This window comes from Phocoena phocoena, chromosome 9 (assembly GCF_963924675.1).
Source record: "Phocoena phocoena chromosome 9, mPhoPho1.1, whole genome shotgun sequence".
NCBI classification, from domain to species: Eukaryota; Metazoa; Chordata; class Mammalia; order Artiodactyla; family Phocoenidae; genus Phocoena; species Phocoena phocoena.
The window spans coordinates 6,966,258-6,990,117 of NC_089227.1; the positions used below are offsets into that span (position 1 = coordinate 6,966,258).

At 38.3% G+C, this 23,860-nt stretch overlaps 1 pseudogene; it reads right to left on the reverse strand.

Moving 5' to 3' along the window:
- Positions 1-19,541: 19,541 nt before the first annotated feature.
- On the reverse strand, positions 19,542-20,088 carry LOC136128088 (ADP-ribosylation factor 4-like; annotated as a pseudogene).
- Between the last annotated feature and the right edge of the window lie 3,772 nt (positions 20,089-23,860).

The following is a 23,860-nucleotide window of genomic DNA, read 5'->3' on the forward strand; positions in this document are numbered from 1 at the left end:
TACAGTGGTTTGACTTATAATTTTTTGATTTTACGACAGTGTGAAAGCAATAGAAGTTGAGTAGAAACTGTACATCGAATTTTGAATTTTGATCTTTTCCTGAGCTAGTGATATGTAGTATGATACTGTCTTGTGATGCTGGGCAGTGGCAGTGAACCAGTCAGTCACACAGTCAGGGAGGTAAACAACCAGTACACTTAGAACCATTCCGTACCCTTACAACCATTCTAGATTTTTACTTTCATCATAGTATTCAATAAAATACATGAGATATTCAGTAGTTTATTATAATGTAGGTTTTGTGTTAGATGACTTTGTCCAACTTTAGGCTAACGTAAGTGTTCTGAGCACATTTAAGATAGGCTTGGCTAAGCTATGATGTTCCATAAGTTAGGTGTATTAAATGCATTTTCAACTTATGGGTTTATCAGGACATAACCCCACCATATTTTGAAGATCTGTATTTATTTACTCAATTATTTTGTTTATAACAGTGTGGACTCATGGATGTTTATTCTATCAGTTTTAATCCATTAGTGTCATTTATTATGCTGCTCAAATTGTCCCAAATTTGGCCATTGAAAGCTTGTAGGGAGCCTCTAAGATGGCCTCTGACAATACCTACCTCTTAGTATTCAGGCCCTTTCTTAATCTCTCCTTGAGTGTGGGCTGGATATAGTGACATTTCTAATGAATCGAAAAGGTGATGGGATGTCACTGCTGAGATTAGGGTTAAGTAAAAGACTGGCTTCTCTCTTGAGCAGACACTCTTGCTTTCTCATTCTCTTGTTCCCTTGCTCCTTCACTTCCTCACTGTGTTGGAAACCAGCTGCCATATTGTGAGCTGCCCTGTGGAGAGGCCCCTTTGCCAAGGAACTGAGACAGGCCTCCTAGCAATAGCTAGTGAAAAACAGGCCCTCAGCCCAACACCCCATATGAAACTGAATCCTGCCAACACCATAGTAATGAGCTTGGAAATTCATCCTTCCTTATTTAAGCCTTGGGATGATCCTGACTGACAGCTTGTCTGCAACCCCATTTAAAACCTTGAGCCAAGGGAATCTGTATTAGTTTGCTAGGACTACCATATGTACCACAGGCTGGATGCCTTAAACAGCAGAAATGTATTTTCTCACAGATCTGGAGGTCAGAAGTCCAAGATCAAGGTTCTGGCTGACTTGGTTTCCAGTGAGGGCTCTCTTCCTGGTGTGTAGATGGCCTCCTTCTCACTATATATTTACATGGTCTTTCCTTGGTGCACGTACATAGGGAGTGGGGCTGCATGGGGAGAACACTAGTTCTCTGGTGTGCCTTATAAGGACACTAGCCCTATTGGATCAAAGCCCAACATTATGACCTCATTTAACCATAATTACTTCCTTAGAGGCCCCATCTCCAAATACAGCCACACTCAGGGGTAGGGCTTCAAAATATGAATTTGGGGGGGAAATAAACAAGGACCAGGAAAGAGGCAACTTAGCAAGACAGAAAACTTACAGACAATAACTGCTTTACTGCAGCCAGACACCATGGAACAAAATGGGCCGTCATCCCCCTCAGCAAAGGTTAAGTGGGGAACCTAGACTTCCATGATTGTCTTGCTGGGATGATTTCAGAAAAGACCAAGAGAAGCTGGGATTGTCATGGCCACCCAATAATAATGAGACCTTTCCTCCTTCATAGTGTTCATGAAAGTCATGAACATGTAGGGAGCAGTTACAAGGCACTCTCCCCTCTTCCCCCCACTGCCCATGCCTCGTATTAGGGTTCTCCTGAGAAACTAGAGGGAGGTGGGAAGAAGAGATGAACCAGGAACACTAAGGGCAAGAGAAGATTGGTATCAGCTCAAGCATTTGCACTTGAGCTTTTGTTCTGTTCAGGCTCTCAATAGATTGGATGATACCCACCCACTTTGGGGAGGACCATCAGCTTTACTCAGTCCACCAATTCAAATGCTAACCTCTTCTGGAAACACTCTCACAGCACATCCAGAAATAATCTTTACAATCAAGGCATTCTATAGCCCAGTCAAACTGACATATAAAATTAATCATCATACCCTCCCAGCCAGGGTGATGGAATTTCACCCCCACTTGGCAGAATTGAGGTGGGGTCTTCCTTTCTGTGCTGATGTGATGTCAGAGGAGCCTGCAAAACAGAAGATTTAAATAGGATCTGAGTCTCAATGCAGTAATCAAAATGTCCAGGGTACAACTGAAAATCACTCATTATACCAAGAACCAAGACTATCTTAACTTGAGAAAGACAAGGTAATTATTAGACACCAAACCAGAAATGACACAGAGATGGGCATTTTCTGACAAAGGTTTTAAAGCAGGCATGATAAAAACACTTTAATTAAAAAATTCTGAAAATGCTTGAAACAAAAAACTAGAAAGTCTCAGCAAAGAAATACAAAATATAAAGAGGAACCAAATGGAAATTTAAAAACTGAATATTACAATAAATGAAATAGTAAACTCACTAGAAGGATTCAGCAGCAGAGTGGAAATGATAGGGAAAGGATTGGTGAAAGTAAAGATAAAACAATAGAAATTAACCAGAGAAAAATAGATTGGAAAAAAAAAAGTGAATAGAGGCTCAGGGACCTGTGGTAGTATAACAAATGATCTAATATTTATCTCATCTGCATCCCAGAGGGAGAGGAGAAAGAGGGTGGGGTTGAAAACATATTTGAATAAATAATGACTGAAAAAAAAATTTGGCAAAAGACATAAAACTACAGATTCAAGAAGCTGAGCTAACCCAAAATAGGATGCACCCCCAAAAATATCACGCCAAGATACATCATAGTCAAAATTCTGAAAACTAAAGATGAAAAATCTTGAAAGCAGAAAGAAAAAAATAATACTTTACCTATAAGTAAAAAACAATTTGAATTACAGCAAGTTTCTTATCAGAAACCAAAGAGGCCAGAAGGAAGGGGCATCACATTTCCAAGTGATGAAAACAACTATAACTAAGAATTCTATATGCAGTGAAAATATTCTTCAGGAATAAAGTGTATAGATATCAAGACATTCTCAGATGAAGGAAACTAGAAGGGTTTGTCACCAGTAGCCCACCCTATATTTTTAAAAAAGGGCTGAAGGAGGTTCTTGAACTGGAAAGGAAAAGAAGAAGAAGAATTTTTGAAACATCAGGAAAGGAGATAGAACAATAGAAAGAGTAAAAATATTAGTTAAATACAATGGAATTTTTTCTTTTCTTAAGTTTTCTAAATTACATTTGGTGATTGAAGCAAAAATTGTAACATTGTCTATGGATCTCAAAGCATGTAGGGGAAATATTTAGGACAATTGTATTATAAATGACAGAGGGTAAAGGAACTGAAAGGATTGAAAGGTTTTTACACTTCACTCAAACTGGTGAAATCTTGACAGCAGAGGACTATGAAAAGTTATATGTGCATAATATAATACAACAACTAAATGTGTATACAAAGAGATACATTCAAAAGCACTATTGATAAAGCAAAATGGAATTCTAAAAGAAAAAAAGGTACAAGTAACCCAAAGGAAGGCAGAAGAAAAGGCAGAAGAAAACAGAGGAAAGAAGCAAAATGAAACCAAAAACCCCACTGAAGTCCTAGCATATCAATAATTACATTACATGTAAATGTCTGAATATACCAACTAAAAGAGAAGAACAGAGTAGATAAAAAACAAGACCCTACGATATGCTCCCCACAAGAAACTCAGTTCAAAATTAATGGTATAGGTAGACTGGAAGTAAAAAGATGGCAAAAGATATGCAATGCAAACATTAATCAGAAAAAAGCTGTAGTGGCTACATTAATGTCAGATAAAGTAGACTCTAGAGCAAAGAAAATAACTAGGGTCAGAGAGGGGCATTTCATAATACTAAAAGGGTCAGGCTATCAAGAAGACATAGCAATCCTAAATTTGTATGTACCAAACAACAGAGCTGCAAAATAAAGCAAAAACGGACAGAACTGAGAGGAGAAATTGACAAACCCATGATTATAGTTGGAGACTTCAATGCCCCTCTTTCAATAATTGACTGAACTACATGGAAAATCAGCAAGGTTATATAATAACTCAACAGTACCATAAATTAACAGGATGCAGCATGCACACACACACAGCACTTCACCCAACAACAGCAGAATACACATTCTTTTCAAGTTCCCGTGGGCAGTTTACCAAGATAGACCACTTACCATGATAGGGCCATAAAACAAACTTCAACATGTTTAAAATAATTGAAATCATACTGTGTGTGTTCTCACCACAAATGAACCAAGCTAAAAATCGGTAACAGAAAGATAACAGGAAAATCTCCAAACAGTTGGAAACAAGTTGCTAAATAATCTCTTGAGTCAAATAGGAACTCTCAAGGGAAATAAAAACAACACGTTGAACTAAATGAAAATGAAATTAAAACATACCAAGATGAGTGGGCTATAACTAAAGTAGTGCTAGAGAAAATTTTATAGCACCAAATTCTTACATTAGAAAAAAGAGAAATTCTCAAGAAAATCATGTAAGCTCTCACTTTAGGATCCTATCCAGTGCAGAAGTAGGGAAATAATGAAATTGAAAGTAGAAAAACAATAGAGAAAGTAAGCAAAAGATGGTTCTTTGAAAAGATCAATAACATTGCCAAATGACGCAAATTAGCAATATCAGAAATGAAGTGGGATACCACTACAAATCTTGTAGATCTCAAAGGAGTAATAAGGAAATATAAATAATTTTACATACATAAATTTGACAACTAAAGTGAAATGGACTAATTCCTCAAAAGTCATCCAATATGAAATATAAATTTTTTATAGTTCTATAAATATTAAAGAAATTGAGTTTTTAATTAAAAACCTCCCAAGAAGGGACTTCCCTGGCAGTCCAGTGTTTAAGACTCCATGCTTCCAATGCAAGGGGCATGTATTCAATCCCTGGTCAGGGAACTAAGACCCCACATGCCATGCAGTGTGGCCAAATAAATAAATAAATAAAATATAAATAAAACATAAAAACTCCAAAGAAAGAATCAGATGTTTTCAGCAGAGAATTCTACCAAACATTAAAAGAAGAAGCAATTCTACACATTATCTACCAGAAAGCAGAAAAAGAGAAATTCCCCAACTCATTTTGTGAGACCAGTATTATCCTGATACCAAAACCATACAAAGACCATGCAAGAAAGGAAAACTGCAGATTAATATCTCTCATGAATAAAGATGCAAAAAATCCTCAATGAAACATTAATAAGTGGAATTCAGCAATATATAAAAAGAGCTTTGGGATTCTGGGAAGACAGAGTAGGAAGTGCCGGGAAACTTGTCTTCTTTCCTGGACAATTATACTTGCAGAATCTGCTTGATATAGCTATGTTGGAACTCTGAAGTCTATTCAGACTTGCAACTTCAAGGAGAAGGCTTGAACGGGAAATTGCAGTTAATTTTGGTCAATTTCAGCAATTGCTACCCATCCCCCAACTTCAGCTCTGAGACAGTCAGTTGTGCATTTGGACCAGGAGCAGCTTACATGCAGCTTGCTGACCCAAGGTGGGCAATAAGGACCCTGTCCTCCAAATATCAGGGACCTGTTTTCTGATTGTTGATTGCTGCTTCTGATAATGGAAGTACAGACACAGAACTGGGCAGTCATTGCTGCACCACCCCTCCCATTGTTGCAAGCCCCGAGCCCTACAGCTGAAACAACTTCTAGGAGATTTAAAGAGCTGGCACTTTTCTCTCCATCTTTATTTATCTTTTCTCCTTATTTTGGGAGACATTTAAGGACTAGGACATTCAAAAGCAACCCATGTACAGATCACCATACATGTCTAAGGAAAAACACAGACTCAGACCTGATAAGACCTTAAGTTTTACCTCAGGCTTATCCCTGGGAGAGAGAGCATAAAACAATAAAAATACCAATAACAATAAAAATACCAATAAAAATACCAATAAAGTAAACAAAATGAAAGGAAACCCTTGAGAAATGGAACAATCTGACTTCCAGACTTACTACATTGTTAGATTCAAATATTAAATTTTCAGGGAAAAAATTATAAGATGTGCAAAGAAACAGGAAAAAAATTTTTTCCATGCAAAGAAAAAAAAATCAACAGAAACTGGTGAGAAAGGCCATACGGCAGACCCAATAGACAAAGAATTAAAAAAACCTGTCTTAAAGATGCTCAAAAAACTAAAGGAATACACGGAGAAAGTCAAGATAATGATGTATGAACAAAATGGAACTATGAATAAAGAGAATGTATAAGAACACACCAAAAAAAGATTCTAGAGCTGAAAAGTACAGTAACTTGAATGAAAAACTCACTAGATCCCAGAGTATCAACATGCATTGTGGGAGTCCCAGAAGAAGAGAGAGACAGACAGGAGCAAAGGGATTATTTGAAGAAATAATGCCTAAAAACTTCCCAAATTTGAAGAAAGACATGAACATAAACACTCAAGAACCTTAATGAACTCCAAATAAGATGAATTCAAAAAAGGTCACACTGAGACACAGAAACTGTTGAAAGCAAAAGAAAATCTTGACAGCAGCAAGAGAGAAGTGATTCATCGCATAGAAGTGATCTTCAGTAAGATTATCAGCAGGTTTCTCACTTGAAACTTTGGAAGCCAGAGGTCAGTGGGCTGGTATATTCAAAGTGCCAAAAGAAAAACACCCAAAAGTGTCAATCAAGAATCCTAAATCTGCCCCAAACTGTCCTTAGAAGGGAGGGAGAAATTAAACCAAAAGCCAGCACAAGGAATAAATAATAAAGATTAGAACAGAGATGATGAATGAAATATAAATTAGAAAAATGATAGAGAAAATGAATGAAAACAAAACTGTTTTTTTTTTTAAAAAGGAAGCTACTGGGAAGATGGTGGAGCCAGAAACACCAGGAACCTGTCTACCCAACTAGGCAAAAATTGCACCAGCAGAATCATCTGATGTAACTTCTGGAGCTCTGGAGTCTGTTGAACACAGGTAACTTTTAGGGGAACCCTTGGATGGTAAACTTCTGTCAATAATCAGCACTTGGCACAGTAGCAGCTACCAATTCCCAACACACAATCTGTGTGACTGTGTTCCTGGAGCAACTTGCACCCAGCTTGTGAGAGTCAGGGTGGGCAACAAGTACCTTTTCTTTCAAATATCAGGGATCTGTTATATGATTGTTGATTGCTGCTTCAGATCACAGAGGTGCAGACAAATAGAGCTAGAGGGGAGCCATTGTTGTTGTACCTCCTCCCATTATTGCAAGCCCCTACCCCATCTGGCTCAAGTGTCTTTCAAGATATTTAAAGGCCAGCACTCTTCGTCCCCCCTTCCTTTTTTGCTTTTCCTCTTTTGGGAGACAGACATTAAAGGCTAGACGATTAAAAAACAACTGCATATATGGGTAAAACTAGAAAGTGATTACGCATGCCTAAGAAGAGTCTCAGAAAAGACATAAGCCCTTAACTTTACACCTTAGGCTGATTCTCAGGACAGAGACAGCCTATGGCAATCAAAAACAACAACAACAGCAAACCCTGGGGAAGGGGGAAGAATCTGATTTCCAGAGCTACCGCATTATTAGATTCAAATGTCCAGTATTCAACAAAAACATTACAAGGCATACAAAAAAAACAGGAAAGTGTGGCCCATTCAAAGGAAAAAAATATATCAACAAAATATGTCCCTGAAAAGAGTTTATGGAAGGAGAGGAGGCAAGATGGTAGAGTAGAAGGATGTGAGCTCACCCCTTCTTATGGAAACACCAGAATCACAACTAACTGCTGAAAAACCACTGACCAAAAAAAAGCTGGAACCTACCAAAAAAGATAGGATACCCTAAATCCTAAATCCAAAGGCAGAGAAGAAGCCGCAAAGAAGAAGCCACAAAAGATGGTAAGACAGGTGCAATCACCATAAAATCAAATCCCATACACACTGGGTAGAAAATAGTTATACCACAGCAGTTCTCCTTACAGGAGTGAAAGTTCAGAACGTCATGTCAGGCTCCTCAGCTTGGGGGCCTGGGAATGGGAGGAAGAGCCCCCCAGAGAGTCTGATGTTGAAAGCCCCTGGGGTTTGACCACAGGACTGGGGGAAAGAGAAACTCCACTCTTGGAGGGTGTACACAGGGTCTCATGTGCACCAGGACCCAGGGAAAAAAGCGGTGACCTCATAAGCGACTGGGCCAGACTTAGCTGCTATTGTTGGAGGGTACCCTGCAAGGTAGGAGGCAACTGTGACTCACTGTGGGGAAAGGGACACTGGTGGTGGTGGCTGTGGCAAGTGCTCATTGGCGTGGGCCCTCTAGGAGGGTGCCATGTTCTCACCAAGACCTGGCACCATGCAACAGCCTGAAGGCTCCAGTGCTGGAACACCTCAGGCCAAACAACCAACAGGACTGAAACATAGCCCCATGCATCAGCAGACAGGCTGCTTAGTGTCTTCCTTAATAAACAGCCACCCAATAATGCACACACACTCAGACACAACCCTGCCCACCAGAGGAACCAGACCCAGCTCCACCCACCAGTGGGCAGGTACCAGTCCCTCCCACCAGACAGCCTCAGGTGGCAGACAGCAGAGGCAAGAGAACTACAACCCTACAGCCTGTGGAACAGGAACTGCAATCACAGATAGTTAGAAAAAATGAGATGGCAGAGGAATATGTCCTAGATAAAGGAACAAGATAAAACCCCAGAAGAACAACTAAGCGAAGTGGAGATAGGCAACTTACCTGAAAAAAATTCAGAGTAATGATAGTAAAGATGATCCAAGATCTCAGAAAAAGAATGAAGGCACAGATCAAGAAGACATAAGAAATGTTTAACAAAGACCTAGAAGAACTAAAGAACAAACAAACAGAGATGAACAATACAATAACTGAAATGAATAATTCACTAGAAGGAATCAATAGCAGAATAACAGAGGCAGAAGAACAGATAAGTGACCTGGAAAGCAGCATGGTGGAAATCACTGCCACAGAACAGAATAAAGAGAAAAGAATGAAAAGAAATGAGAACAGTCTAAGAGACCTCTGGGAAAACATGAAATGCACCAACATTTGCATTACAGGGGTCCCAGAAGGAGAAGAGAGAGAGAGAAACGGCCTGAGAAAATATTTGAACAGATAATAGCTGAAAACTTCCCTAACATGGGAAGGGAAACAGTCACCCAAGTCCAGGAAGTGCAGAGAGTCCCAGGCAGGAGAAACCCAAGGAGGAACACACTGAGACAGATAGTAATCAAACTGACAAAAATTAAAGACAAAGAAAAAATATGAAAAGCAACAAGGGAAAAGCAACAAACAATATACAAGGGAACTCCCAAAAGGTTGTCAGGTGATTTCTCAGCAGAAACTCTGCAGGCCGGAAGGGAGTGGCACAATATACTTAAAGTGATGAAAGGGAAGAACCTACAACCAAGAATACTCTACCCAGCAGGGCTGTCATTCAGGTTCAACATAGAAATCAAAAGCTTTACAGACAAGCAAAAGCTAAGAGAATTCAGCACCACCATCCAGCTTTGCAACAAGTGCTAAAGGAACTTCTCTAGGTGGAAAAGAAAAGGCCACAACTAGAAACAAGAAAATTATGAATGAAAAGCTCACTGGTAAAGGCAAACATACAGTAAAGGTAGGAAATCATCTGCACACAAATATGATATCAAAATCAGCAACTGTGAGAAGAGGAGAACACAAATGCAGGATATCGGAAATGCATTTGAAATTATAGACAATCTATATTGTCTTTATTGTATTAAAACAATCTATATTGTTGTTTATATACAGACGTCTATATCAAAACCTCATGGGAACAGCAAACGGAAAATCTACAATAGATACACACAAAAAAGCAAAAGCAATCCAAACACAACACTAAAGTAAGTCATCAAATCACAAGAGAAGAGAATGAAAGAGGAAGGGAAGAAAAAACACAAAAACAAATCCAAAACAATTAACAAAATGGCAATAAGAACATACATATGATAATTACCTTAAATGTAAATGGATTAAATGCTCCAACCAAAAGACAAAGACTGGCTGAATGGATACAAAACAAGACCTGTATATATGCTGTTTACAAGAGACCCACTTTAGATCCAGGGAAACATACAGACTGAAAGTGAGGGGGTGGAAAAATGTATTCCATGACAATGGAAGTCAAAAGAAAGCTGGAGTGGCAATACTCATATTAGACAAAATAGGCTTTAAAATAAAGACTGTTGCAAGAGACAAAAAGGACACTACATAATGATCAAGAGATCAATCCAAGAAGAAGATATAACAATTGTAGATATATATGCATCCAATATAGGAGCACCTCAATTTATAAGGCAATTACTAACAACCATAAAAGGAGAAATCAGCAGTAACACAAAAACAGTGGAGGACTCTAACACCCTATTTTCATCAATGGACAGATGATCCAGACAAAATCAGTAAGGAAACGCAGGCCTTAAATGACACATTAGACCAGATGGACTAAATTGATATTTATAGAGCGTTCCATCCAAAACAGCAGAATACACATTCTTCTCAGGTGCACATGGAATATTCTCCAGGATTGATCACATGCTGGGCCACAAAGTGAGCCTCGGTAAATTTTACTGATTATCGACCCAGGGATTTTTGCAGAAAGTAATGCCTTTAGCTGGTGATTTTTATTTTGGATGGCCCAAAATTAATTCTTTTATTTCACTAACACTTTGTGGGTTATTGCCTTCAATAGAGACAGTTGACATACCTGTAAAATCTTCTAATTTTCATGAAATGTTGTTTTCAATTCACTCTTCTGTAGAAGCAAACGTGCATTCTCTGGCACCCTGAGTTTCATTTTCACTTTTTGTATCAGAATCAGTCACTATTTTTAAAAATCTTTTTATTGGTCTAATATGCACATCATCTGAATCACAACCGTATTCTGAAAAACTGTCATCTTCTGAGACACTAGAACATGTGTCAATCAGACAATCAGAGAGTATGTGCATAAAACTGACTGAAAAATTCTTCTTCACTCAAAATTTTGCGATGCGTCATTTTGGAAGATTTTATGTATATAATATATACAAGGTTGGAACAAAAACTTAATGGAGCAAAATGTGAATGATAATGACAATTGTAAGTTGTATAAAGAACCTTGATCAATTTATGCTCTAACGAATTGCACAGTGATGTTAATTGTAGCACTCTCTAAGAACATATTGATACATCTCTGGTCAATAACATCTGGGTAACAAAAGATGTATTAATATGTCTCTGGTCAATAACGTGTTAATAAAATTGAAGTCATAACAATCATCTTTAATGACAATAATGCTGTGAGATTAGAAATCAACTACAAGAAAGAAAAAAAGTGTACAGAACACAAACATGTTGGACGTTAAACAATAAGCTTCTAAACAACCAATGGATCACTGAAGAAATCAAAGAGGAAATCATAAAATACCTAGAGACAAATGAAAATGAAATCACGACAATCCAAAACCTATCGGACACAGCAAAAGCAGTTCTAAGAGGGAAGTTTATAGCAATAGAGACTTACCTCGGGAAACAAGGAAAATCTCAAATAACAACCTAACCTTACACCTATATCAACTAGAGAAAGAAGAACAAAACCCAAAGTTAGTAGAAAGAAACAAATCATAAAGATCAAAGCAGAAATAGATGAAATAGAGATGAAGAAACTAATAGAAAAGATGAATGAAAGTAAAAACTGGTTCTTTGAAAAGATAAATAAAATTGATAAACCTTTAGGGCTTCCCTGGTGGCACAGTGGTTGAGAGTCCGCCTGCTGATGCAGGGGACACGGGTTCGTGCCCTGGTCTGGGAAGATCCCACATGCCGCGGAGCAGCTGGGCCCGTGAGTCATGGCCACTGAGCCTGCGCGTCCAGAGCCTGTGCTCTGCAACGGGAGAGGCCACAACAGTGAGAGGCCCACATACCGAAAAAAAAGAAAAAAAAATTGATAAACCTTTAGCCAGACTCATCAAGAAGAAGAGGGAGGGGGCTCAAATCAATAAAATCAAAAATGAAAACGGGGACGTTACAATGGACACCACAGACATACAAAGGATCATAAGAGACTAGTACAAGCAACTATATGCCAATAAAATCCTAAAAGACATGGACAGATTTTTAGAAAGGTACAACCTCCCCAAACTGAACCAGGAAGAAACAAAATATGAACAGACCAATCACAAGTACTGTAATTGAAACTGTGATATTAAAACTCCCAACAAACAAAAGCCCAGGACCAGATGGCTTCACAGGCAAATTCTATCAAACATTTAGAGTAGAGCTGACACCTATCCTTCTCAAACTCTTCCTAAAAATTGCAGAGGGAGAAACACTGCCCAGCTCATTCTACGAGGCCACCATCACCTTGATACCAAAACCAGACAAAGATATCACACAAAAAAATTACAGGCCAATATCACTGATGATCATGGACACAAAAATCCTCAGCAAAATACTAGCAAATGGAATCCAACAACACATTAAAAGGATCATACACCATGATCAAGTGGGATGTATCCAAGGGATGCAAGGATTCTTCAATATATGCAAATCAATCAATGTGATACGCCATCTTAATAAACTGAAGAATAAAACCATAGAATCATCTCAATAGATGCAGAAAAAGCTTTTGAGAAAATTAAACATCAATTTATGATAAAAACTCTCCAGAAAGTGGGCACAGAAGGAACCTCCCTCAACATAATGAAGGCAATATATGACAAACCCACAGTAAACATTATTCTTAATGGTGAAAACCTGAAAGAATTTCCTCTAATATCAGGAACAAGACAAGGGTGCCCACTCTCACCACTATTATTCAACATAGTTTTGGAAGTCCTAGCCATGACAATCAGAGAAGAAAAAGAAATAAAAGGAATCCAATTGGGGAAAGAAGAAGGAAAACTCACTGTCTGCAGATGACATGATACTATACATGGAAAATCCTAAAGATGCCACTAGAAAACTACTAGACCTAATCAATGAATTTGGTGAAGCTGCAGGATACAAAATTAATACACAGATATCTCTTGCATTCCTATACACTAACAGTGGAAGATTAGAAAGAGAAATTAAGGAAACACTCCCATTTACCATTGCTACAAAAAGAATAAAATACCTAGGAATAAACCTACCTAAGAAGGCAAAAGACCTGCATGCAGAAAACCATAAGACACTGATGAAAGAAATTAAAGATGACACAAACAGATGGAGAGATATACCATGTTCTTGGATTGGAAGAATCAACATTGTTAAAATGACTATACTACCTAAAGCAATCTACAGATTCAATGCAATCCCTATCAAACTACCACTGGCATTTTTCACAGCACTAGGACAAAAAATTTCGCAATTTGTGTGGAAACACAAAAGATGGATTCCCTTTTTGTAACTCGTAAAGGTAAAATAATATTTGCTTTGTGCCAAGTTTTCTCAAAAGGAAAAGGACTATATACCATGACCAAATCGGATTTATCCCCGGAATTTAAGGATGGTTCAACATAGGAAAACCAATCGTTGTAATACATTACATTAACAGTAGAAAGGGAAAAGAACCACATGATTATCTCAATGGTTGCATAAAAGCATTTTACACAATTTAACAGCTTTTTATGATTAAAAAAACACACAACAAACTATGAATAGGAGGAATACCTCAACATAATAAAAGCTGTATATGAAAACCCCTCAGTGAACATCTTTCACTCAAAGGTGAAAGTCTGAAAGCTTTTCCTCTAAGATCAGGAACAAGACAAAAAGGTCCACTTTCACCATATCTATTTAACAGAGTCTTGGGAATTCTAACCAGAGCAGTTAGGCAAGAAAAGGAAATGAAAGGCATCCAAATTGGAAAGGAAGAAGTAAAATGATCTCTGTACACACATGATATGATCTTATAGGTAGAAAACTCTAAAGATTCCACACACATACACAAATTGTTAGAACTTATAAACAATTTCAGTAGAGTCACAGGATATAAAATCAACACAAAAAGTCAGTTGCACTTCTACACACTAACAGTGAACCAAAAGGAAATTAAGAAAACAATTCCATTTACATTAGCATCAAAAAGAATAAAATACTTAGTAATACTTAGGAAGCAAGGAGGTGAAGGACATGTACAATGAAAACTACAAAACACTGCTAAAAGAAATTAAAGAATGCATGAGCAAATGGAAAGACATTCCATGTTCTCATTGGAAATCTTAATATTGTTAAGATTATCAGTATTACCAAAGAAATCTACCATTTCAATGAAGTCGTTATCAAAATCCCAGTGACAGTTTTTGCACAAATGGAAAAACCCATTCTGAAATACATATAGAATCTCAAGGAACACTGAATATCCAAAACTATCTTGAAAAAGAACAAAGCTAGAGGACTTGCCATCCTGATTTCACAGCTTAGTATTAAGCCATAGTAGTCAAAACAGTGTAATACTGGCAAAAGGCCTACATATATAGACTGCCCGAAAAGAATAGAGAGCCCGGAAGTAACCCTCACATAAATAGTCAAATGATTTTCTACAAGGGGACAAAGAGTATTCAATGGGGAAAGGACAGGCTTTTCATGAAATGGTGCTGAGAAAACTGGACATCCACATGCAAACATGATGTTAGACCCTCACACCATATACAAAAACAAGCTCATGTATGAGCTCGGGCTGCTGTAACAAAATTCTACAGACTGGGTAGCTAAACAATGTAAATTTAATTTTCTCACACTTCTGGAGCCTGGGAAGTCCAAGATTAAGGTGCCAGTAGAGTTGGTGTCTGGTGAAGGCCTTCCTCCTGCATTGCAGATGACTGCCTTTTGCTGTGTGCTCATCTGGCCTTTCCTCAGTACATATGGACAGAGGGTGGAGGGGGCACTCTGATTTCTTTTCCTCTTCTTATAAGGTCATTAATCCTGTAGGATTAGGAACCCACCCTTATGACCTCATTTAACCTTAATTACCTCTTAAAGATCCGTCTCCAAATACACTCACATTGGGGGTTAGGGCTTAAATATGAATTTGGGGGGAACACAATTCAATCTATAGCAATTCAAAATGGATCCATGACCTAAATATAAGACCTAAAACTATACAACTCTTAGAATATAGGGCAAAAGCTTCATGACATTGGATCTGGCCTTGATTTATTGGATATGACACCAAAAAATCGCAGACAACAACAACAAAAAAATAAAAATAGACCAATTGGATTTCATGAAAATTTTAAAAATTTATGCATCAAAAGACATCAACAAAGTAAAAAGGAAACTCACAAAATGGGAGAAAATATTTGAAAATCAAATATTAATCAGAGATTAATATGAATATATATAGAACTCCTGAAACTAAACAAGAGAACAAACAACCTGATTAAAAAGTGGGCAAAGGACTTGAATAGGCTTTTCTCTAAGGAAGATACACAAATGGCTGATAAACACATGAAAAGATGTTCAACATCACTAGTTATTCAGCAAATGCAAATTGAAACTGTAGTGAGATACCACCTCACACCCATTAGAATGACTGCTATCAAAAAAATGGTAAATAACAAGTGTCAGTGAGGATGAGGAAAAATTGGAATTGTGCACTGGTGGTGAGAATTGAACGTAAAATGGTACAACCACTGGGGAAAAGAGAATGGTGGTTCCTCAAAGAATTAAACATAGACTTACCATTTAATCCAGCAATTCCACTTTCCTCAAAATAATTGAAAGAGGGTCTGGAAGAAATATTTGTACACGCATGTTTATAGCAACGTTACTCACAAAACTCAAGAGGTCGAAACCAGCTAGGTGTCCAGTGATGTATGAATGGATAAGCAAAATGTGGTATATGCATTCAAGGCAATAGTATTCAACCTTAAAAAGGAAGAAAATTCTGACATATACTACAAAATGGATGCAACTTGAGGACATTATGCTAAGTGAAATAAGCCAATCACAGAAAGCCAAATAATGTATGGTTCTACTTATATGAAGTACTTAGAGTAGACAAAATCATAGAGACAGAAAGTAGAAGGGTGGTTGCCAGTAGCTAGGGGGAGGGTGGAATGGGGAGTTATTGTTTAATTAGGACAGAATTGCAGTCTTGCAAGATGAAAAGAGTTCTGGAGACGGGTCATGGTGATGGTAGCGCAACAATATGAACGTACCTAACACCACTGAACTGTGCACTTAAAAATAGTTAATATGGTAAATTTTATGTTATGTGTATTTCATCACAGTAAAAAAACAAAAAAAAAAGACAATTGAGCCCATGATCACAGCAAACTTAATCTTTCATCCTGACAGTTTTGACAGCCTTGTAAGTAATGGGCTCAAAAATCAAATTCAACACCTGTACTAGAGTCTAAATACATTTGTATCCCAAAGTGCTATGGCCCTAGATGAAGTGGCAACATGAAGTAACTCTACTAAATTTCAGCCTAGGTTTGTACTGCTGGGTGGTCTGGGGGGGGACCTCAAACCTTGAATTTGGTGGAGATAATTCTAAACTGATAATACTTCCAGGTGCTCAACAGAAGCAAATGCAGATCCTCTGTGGAGGACAGTGTTGTCATCTAAGGCCTCAAGTTAGTTAATTTTTTAAGCATGATAACTGGTACCATGGTGAGAAGTAGCAAAACGAAAAGATAATCAAAACAGACTCTAAGCACTGGAATTATAAAAAATGAATTATCAGGAGCAGAGGTCCAGAAGGAAGTAGAAATCTCTCTATTGCTTAAGGCTTGCCCTTTTGGAAGAAATATTATTTTTCAAAATTATAAGATCCTTGTTTACCAGTGTTTTTATTCCTCCTCCTTAAAAATATGCAGAGTTTATAAAAATTGATAAGGAGAAGGTCCAGTGGAAAAAGCAGGTGAAGGGTATGAATAACAATGTACATTGGAGGAAATCCAATGACTAAAGACAGTTTGAAAAGATTCCCAGCCTCACTGGTGATCACGGAAAATGAAATGGAAAACAGCAAAGCGATATTCTTTTTCATTTAGCCAATAACCATAATACTTCAGAGCAGGGCCTCAGATGCTCCTGATGGGAGTATGGATTGCTCCATTCTTTGGGAAGAAAAGCCTGGAAATAGATGTTAAGATGAAAAATACATATGTTCTTTGAAATTTCATTTTGGGGGATATATCTTGTGGAAATAAAGCATACAAAAACACACAAACAAACACAGATATTTTCCACAGTCAGGTTTCTAGGGGCATAAATATATACACAATTAATTAACAACTGAAAGCTACTTGAATGCCAATCAATAGAATGTTTGACTAAACTATAGTACCTCTTTACTATGGATTATTTATTATGCAGTTATTAAAAAGATAAATTATATTTGTTATGGTAACCTGTGATCAGCGATCTTTGATATTACTATTTTAATTGTTTTGCAGTGCCACAAACCACTCCCATATAAGACAGTGAACTTAATCAATAAATGTTGTGTGTGTTCTGACTGCTCGACTTATCAGCTGTTCCGTCATCTCCGTCCCTCTCCTCAGGCCTCTCTATTCCCTTAGGCAAAACAATATTGAAATTGGCCAATTAATAACCTGCAATGGCCTCTAAGTGTTCAAGTGAAGGAAAGAGTTGCATGTCTCTCACTTTAAGCCAAAAGCTAGAAATGATTACGCTTAGTGAGGAAGGCATGTCAAAATCCAAGATAGGCTGAAAGCAAACGGTTGCACCAAACAGTTAGCCAAGTTGTGAATGCATAGAGTACTTTCTTTTTTCTTCTTTTTAAAAATAATTGTTTAATATGCAACTAATATGTGATTACTATAGAAAAATTAGAAAATAAGTAAAACAAATCATCTAATTCTTTTGCATGAAAATAATATTAACCTTTTTAATATCTTTCCAGATTTTTTCTCTATAAACCTATGTACTTTTTAAAGCAGCTTATTGAGAGACATTTCTCACATCATGCAATTAATCCATTAATGTGTACAATTCAGTGGTTTTTTAGTATATTCACAAGATTATGAAAATCACCACAACCAATTTTAGAACATTTTCATGACTCCAAAAAAGAAACCCCAATTAGCGAGTACCCCCCCATTTGCTCATAACCACCACCCTCAGTCCTGGACAGCCACTAATCTACTTTCCCTCTCTCTCTATTTACCTGTTCTGGCCATTTCATAAAAATGGAATTGTACAATATATGGTCTTTTGTGACTGGATTAATTCATTTAGCATGTTTTCAAGCTTCATCCATGTCGCAGCATGTGTCATACTTTTTTTAAATTGCCAAATAATATTCCATTTTGTGGATATGCCACAACTATATACTTTTAATAAAAACTATCATACAAAATGACTACTAGTAGATGTAAGATTTCTTTTAGAGGTGATGAAAACGTTCTATAATTGGTTGATGTCATGGTTATTCAATTCTAAATGTACTGAAAACCATTGAATTGTACACTTTAAATACGTGAATTGCATGATATATGAATTATATCTCAATAAATCTGTTATTAAAAAGTATACCATATTAGAAACCACTTTTTAATGATGTTATTAACATTCTCCCACATAACTAAGTAGGTTTCAAAATATAGTTTTTAATGGCCATATAATAATTTCTATTTTACTTAACAAATCCCCTAGTTTTATTTTTTTAATTAATTAATTAATTATTTTTCATGTTTTATCATTTTATTAGGAAGAATTCCAAATGGGTTATGGAGAAAACTTATTCATTGAGTTTGATGACTTTTCCAAAAACCCTTAATGGAGACATGTTCACCAATAAACAATAAAACACGCAGCAGAGCTATCATATACTGAGCAAAGAGTCCGGCAGATACCCAAAGCAACATGCAACATCAGAAAGATCCAACGTAAAGGAAGACAACCTGCTGAGTACTAAAAATCATCTCAATATGAACTCTTTGCAACTAGCATGGAATTAATTAGCTAACAAATCCAAACCACACCAAGGTAAGCTTTGCTGATGGAAGCCAGGGGTCAATAATGGGGGCGAAATATAAATTCCTCAGTGCAAAAGATCTGGACAGTGTTTTGGAGCATTTCCCTGGCTGGTACAAGCAGTATTAAAAAATCTTTTTGGCAAGGGAGAAAAATAAATACACATGGAATACTACATTTTTTAAATCAGCAGACTGTCCCAGGAATGATAAAGGTATCAATAAAATAGCAAGGGGACAACTTTAAAACATTATTTACTCTGGGCTCAGAAACACATTCAAAATGGATTGATTTAAAGGTGTCACATTAGCTATGTCCAGGCGTTTAGGCTTAAGGGAAGTAAAATTAAAAGAGGACACCATTTTCCCCCCAAGTTAAGGAGAATCTCTTTAAAACCAAGCATATTGCTAAATGGCAACATTATACTTGGTAAACAATAGCTGGCAACAAAATACGTTTAAATGCTGTAATATTCTGCCCAAACCAGTCCCAGATACTGTTTAATAACCAAGATGCAAACTAATTTTGTTGTAACAAGCCTAGACCAGTTCTATCAAATGTGTCCTTGGTTAGATATCTAGTTTCATTTAACGTTTTGAAAGCTCATTTGACAGTCAGTCAAGTCCCTCATGCAGACCGGTTCCTTGTGTAGCACAAGCGGCTTGAACATACCATGTTCTGCTACGAAGAGACTGAAGACCTAATTTATCCGTCATTTCCCTAATGGCCGTAGCATTTGGCAAATCCTGTTTGTTTGCAAAAAGCAGCAACGCTGCATCTCGCAACTCATCTTTCTGAAGCATTTTCTGCAGCTCTTCTGCTCCTTTCTGAATTCTTTCACGATCATTGCTATCTACCACAAAAATAAGACCCTGGGTATTTTGGAAGTAATGCCTCCAGAGAGGCCTAATTTTATTTATATTGACCATCAACATCCCATACTGTGAAACAAACGTTCTTATATTCTACTGTTTCCACATTAAAACCAGTGGTAGGAATGGTGGTGACTATCTCTCCTAACTTCAGTTTATACAGAATGGTCGTCCTGCCAGCAGCATCCAATCCAACCATCAAAATACACATCTGCTTCCTGCCGAAGAGATGCGAGAAGAGGGAGAAGAAGGTGAGGCCCATGGTGGTAGTGGCACTTGCAATGGGCAGGAGCAGAAGGGGTTTAGGGCGTCCCTGGGCCTTCTTTCATGCTTCTGGCAAACTCAGGGAGGAAAGAGGAGATGAGGTTGGCAGGGACAGCTCACTAACTGCTGTGCAGGCTGGAGCTGCCCTCCGGGACAGGAATTAGCGGGTGATGACCTGCTCGACGACTGGCGGGGCAGCTCTGGCTCTGGTGCTAAATCTTTAGCTGTGCCATGTCACGTGGCAGCCGCGGCGACTCCGGCAGCAGCCCGGCCCCTCCAACGTGGAAAGAATCGCGTCACCGCCACCACCTCCCCCTCCCCTAGTTTTAAAAAGTTAGGTTGTTTCCAGTGATTTTGCAATTATACAAAATACCTTGATGAACCTCTTGGTACATAAATCTATTTGCCCGTATCTGATCATTTCATGAAAAAAGCTTTTGAACTCTTTTTCTGGCACTACAGTTATGTTTCTGTTGCTAAAAATTCTTTCAGCTTTATTGCCATACATGGTAGTTTTCTCTCTGAACTCTAAATTTCTGTTTGAGCCTTATAATGATTTTATTAAAGATTCCTTTTATCCTTAAAAAATATTTAATAGGTTTAGTATCGGAAGTGAACAAGTAAAGCTTCCTAGGCTAAGACTCAGTTTCTTTACAGTTTTTTCTTGTAGTTGATTTCTAATATTATAGCGTTGTGGTCGGAAAAAGATGATTGATATGACTTCAATTTTCTTAAATTTACCGAAGCTCACTTTGTGGCCCAGCTTGTGATCAATCCTGGAGAATATTCCATGTGCACCTGAGAAGAACGTGTATTCTGCTGTTTTTGGATGGAACGCTCTATAAATCAATTTAGTCCATCTGGTCTAATGTGTCATTTAAGGCTTGTGTTTCCTTATTGATTTTCTGCCTGGATCATCTGTCCATTGACAAAAGTAGGGTGTTAGAGCCCTCCACTATTATATATATTGTTACTGTTGATTTCTCTTTTTATGATTGTTAGTATTTGCCTTATAAATTGAGGTGCTCCTATGTTGGGTGCATATATATTTCCAATTGTTATATCTTCCTGGATTGATTTCTTGATCATTATGTAGTGTCCTTTTCGTCTCTTGTAACAGTCTTTATTTTAAAGTCTATTTTGTCTGATGTGAGAATTGCTACTCCAGGTTTATTTTGTTTTTGTTTTTGTTTTTTGCGGTACACGGGCCTCTCACTGTTGTGGCCTCTCCCGTTGCGGAGCACAGGCTCTGGACGCACAGGCTCAGCAGCCATGGCTCACGGGCCCAGCCGCTCTGCGGCATGTGGGATCTTCCCGGACCAGGGCATGAACCCGTGTCCCCTGCATCGGCAGACGGACTCTCAACCACCGCACCACCAGGGAAGCCCTACTTCAGGTTTATTTTGATTTCCATTGGCATGGAATACATTTTTCCACCCCCTCACTTTCAGTCTGTATGTGTCCCTTGATCTAAAGCAGGTCTCTTATAAACAGCATATGTACGGGTCTTGTTTTTGTATCCATTCAGCCAGTCTATGTCTTTTGGTTGGAGCATTTAATCCATTTACGTTTAAGGTAATTATCGATATGTATGTTCTTATTGTCATTTTGTTAATTGTTTTGGATTTGTTTTTTTTCTTCCCTTCCTCTTTCATTCTCTTCTCTTGTGATTCAATGACTTACTTTAGTGTTGTGTTTGGATTGCTTTTTCCTTTTTGTGTGTACCTATTGTAGATTTTCAGTTTGCTGTTCCCATGAGGTTTTGATATAGACGTCTGTATATAAACAACAATATAGATTGTTTTAAGTTGCTAGTCTTTTCATTTCAAATGCATTTCTGATATCCTGCATTTGTGTTCTCCTCTTCTCATAGTTGCTGATTTTGATATCATATTTGTGTGCAGATGATTTCCTACCTTTACTGTATGTTTGCCTTTACCAGTGAGCTTTTCATTCATAATTTTCTTGTTTCTAGTTGTGGCCTTTTCTTTTCCACCTAGAGAAGTTCCTTTAGCACTTGTTGCAAAGCTGGATGGTGGTGCTGAATTCTCTTAGCTTTTGCTTGTCTGTAAAGCTTTTGATTTCTATGTTGAACCTGAATGACAGCCCTGCTGGGTAGAGTATTCTTGGTTGTAGGTTCTTCCCTTTCATCACTTTAAGTATATTGTGCCACTCCCTTCCGGCCTGCAGAGTTTCTCCTGAGAAATCACCTGACAACCTTTTGGGAGCTCCCTTGTATATTGTTTGTTGCTTTTCCCTTGTTGCTTTTCATATTTTTTCTTTGTCTTTAATTTTTGTCAGTTTGATTACTATCTGTCTCAGTGTGTTCCTCCTTGGGTTTCTCCTGCCTGGGACTCTCTGCACTTCCTGGACTTGGGTGACTGTTTCCCTTCCCATGTTAGGGAAGTTTTCAGCTATTATCTGTTCAAATATTTTCTCAGGCCGTTTCTCTCTCTCTTCTCCTTCTGGGACCCCTGTAATGCAAATGTTGGTGCATTTCATGTTTTCCCAGAGGTCTCTTAGACTGTTCTCATTTCTTTTCATTCTTTTCTCTTTATTCTGTTCTGTGGCAGTGATTTCCACCATGCTGCTTTCCAGGTCACTTATCTGTTCTTCTGCCTCTGTTATTCTGCTATTGATTCCCTCTAGTGTATTATTCATTTCAGTTATTGTATTGTTCATCTCTGTTTGTTTGTTCTTTAGTTCTTCTAGGTCTTTGTTAAACATTTTTTATGTCTACTCGATCTGTGCCTCCATTCTTTTTCTGAGATCTTGGATCATCTTCACTATCATTACTCTTTTTTTCAGATAAATTGCCTATCTCCACTTCACTTAGTTGTTCTTTTGGGGTTTTATCTTGTTCCTTTATCTGGGACATATTCCTCTGTCATCTCATTTTGTCTCATTTTTGTGATTGCAGATTTGTTCCGCAGGCTGCAGTGTTTTAGTTCTTCAAGCTTCTGCTGTCTGCCCCCTGGTGGATGAGGCTGTCTAAGAGGCTTATGCAGGCTTCCTGGTGGGAGGGACTGGTAGCTTCCCACTGGTGGGTGGAGCTGGGTCTGGTCCCTCTGGTGGGCAGGGTCATGTCTGGGTGTGTGTTCATTATCCAGCAGCTGTGTACTCAAGAAGACTTTAGGCAGCCTGTCTGCTGAGGCATGGGGCTGTGTTCCCACCCTGTTGGTTGTTTGGCTTGAGGCATCCCAGCACTGGAGGCTTCAGGCTGTTGCGGGGGGAACCAGGTCTTGGTGAGAAAATGGCAGCCTCCAAGAGGGCTCACCCCAATGAGTACTCCCCAGAACTACTGCTGCTAGTGGCCTTGTCCCCACAGTGAGCCACAGCCACCCCCCCCCCACCTCTGCAGGAGACCCTCCAATACTAGCAAGTAGATCTGGCCCAGTCTCTTATGATGTCACTGCTGTTTTCCCTGGATCCTGGCACACATGAGACCCTGTGTGCACACTCCAAGAGTGGAGTTTCTGTTCCCCCCAGTTCTGTGGAATTCCTGCACTCAAACCCCACTCATCTTCAAAGCCAGACTCTCTGGGGGCTCCTCCTCCCATTGCCAGACCCCCAGGCTGGCGAGCCTGAAGTGGTGCTCAGAACTTTCACTCCTATAGGAGAACTTCTGTGGTATAATTATTTTCCTGTTTGTGGGCTGCCCACCTAGGGTGTATGGGATTTCATTTTATTGCAGTCTTGCTCCTCCTACTATTTAGTGGCTTCTTCTTTTTTTTTTTTTTTTTTGTGGTACGCGGGCCTCTCACTGTTGC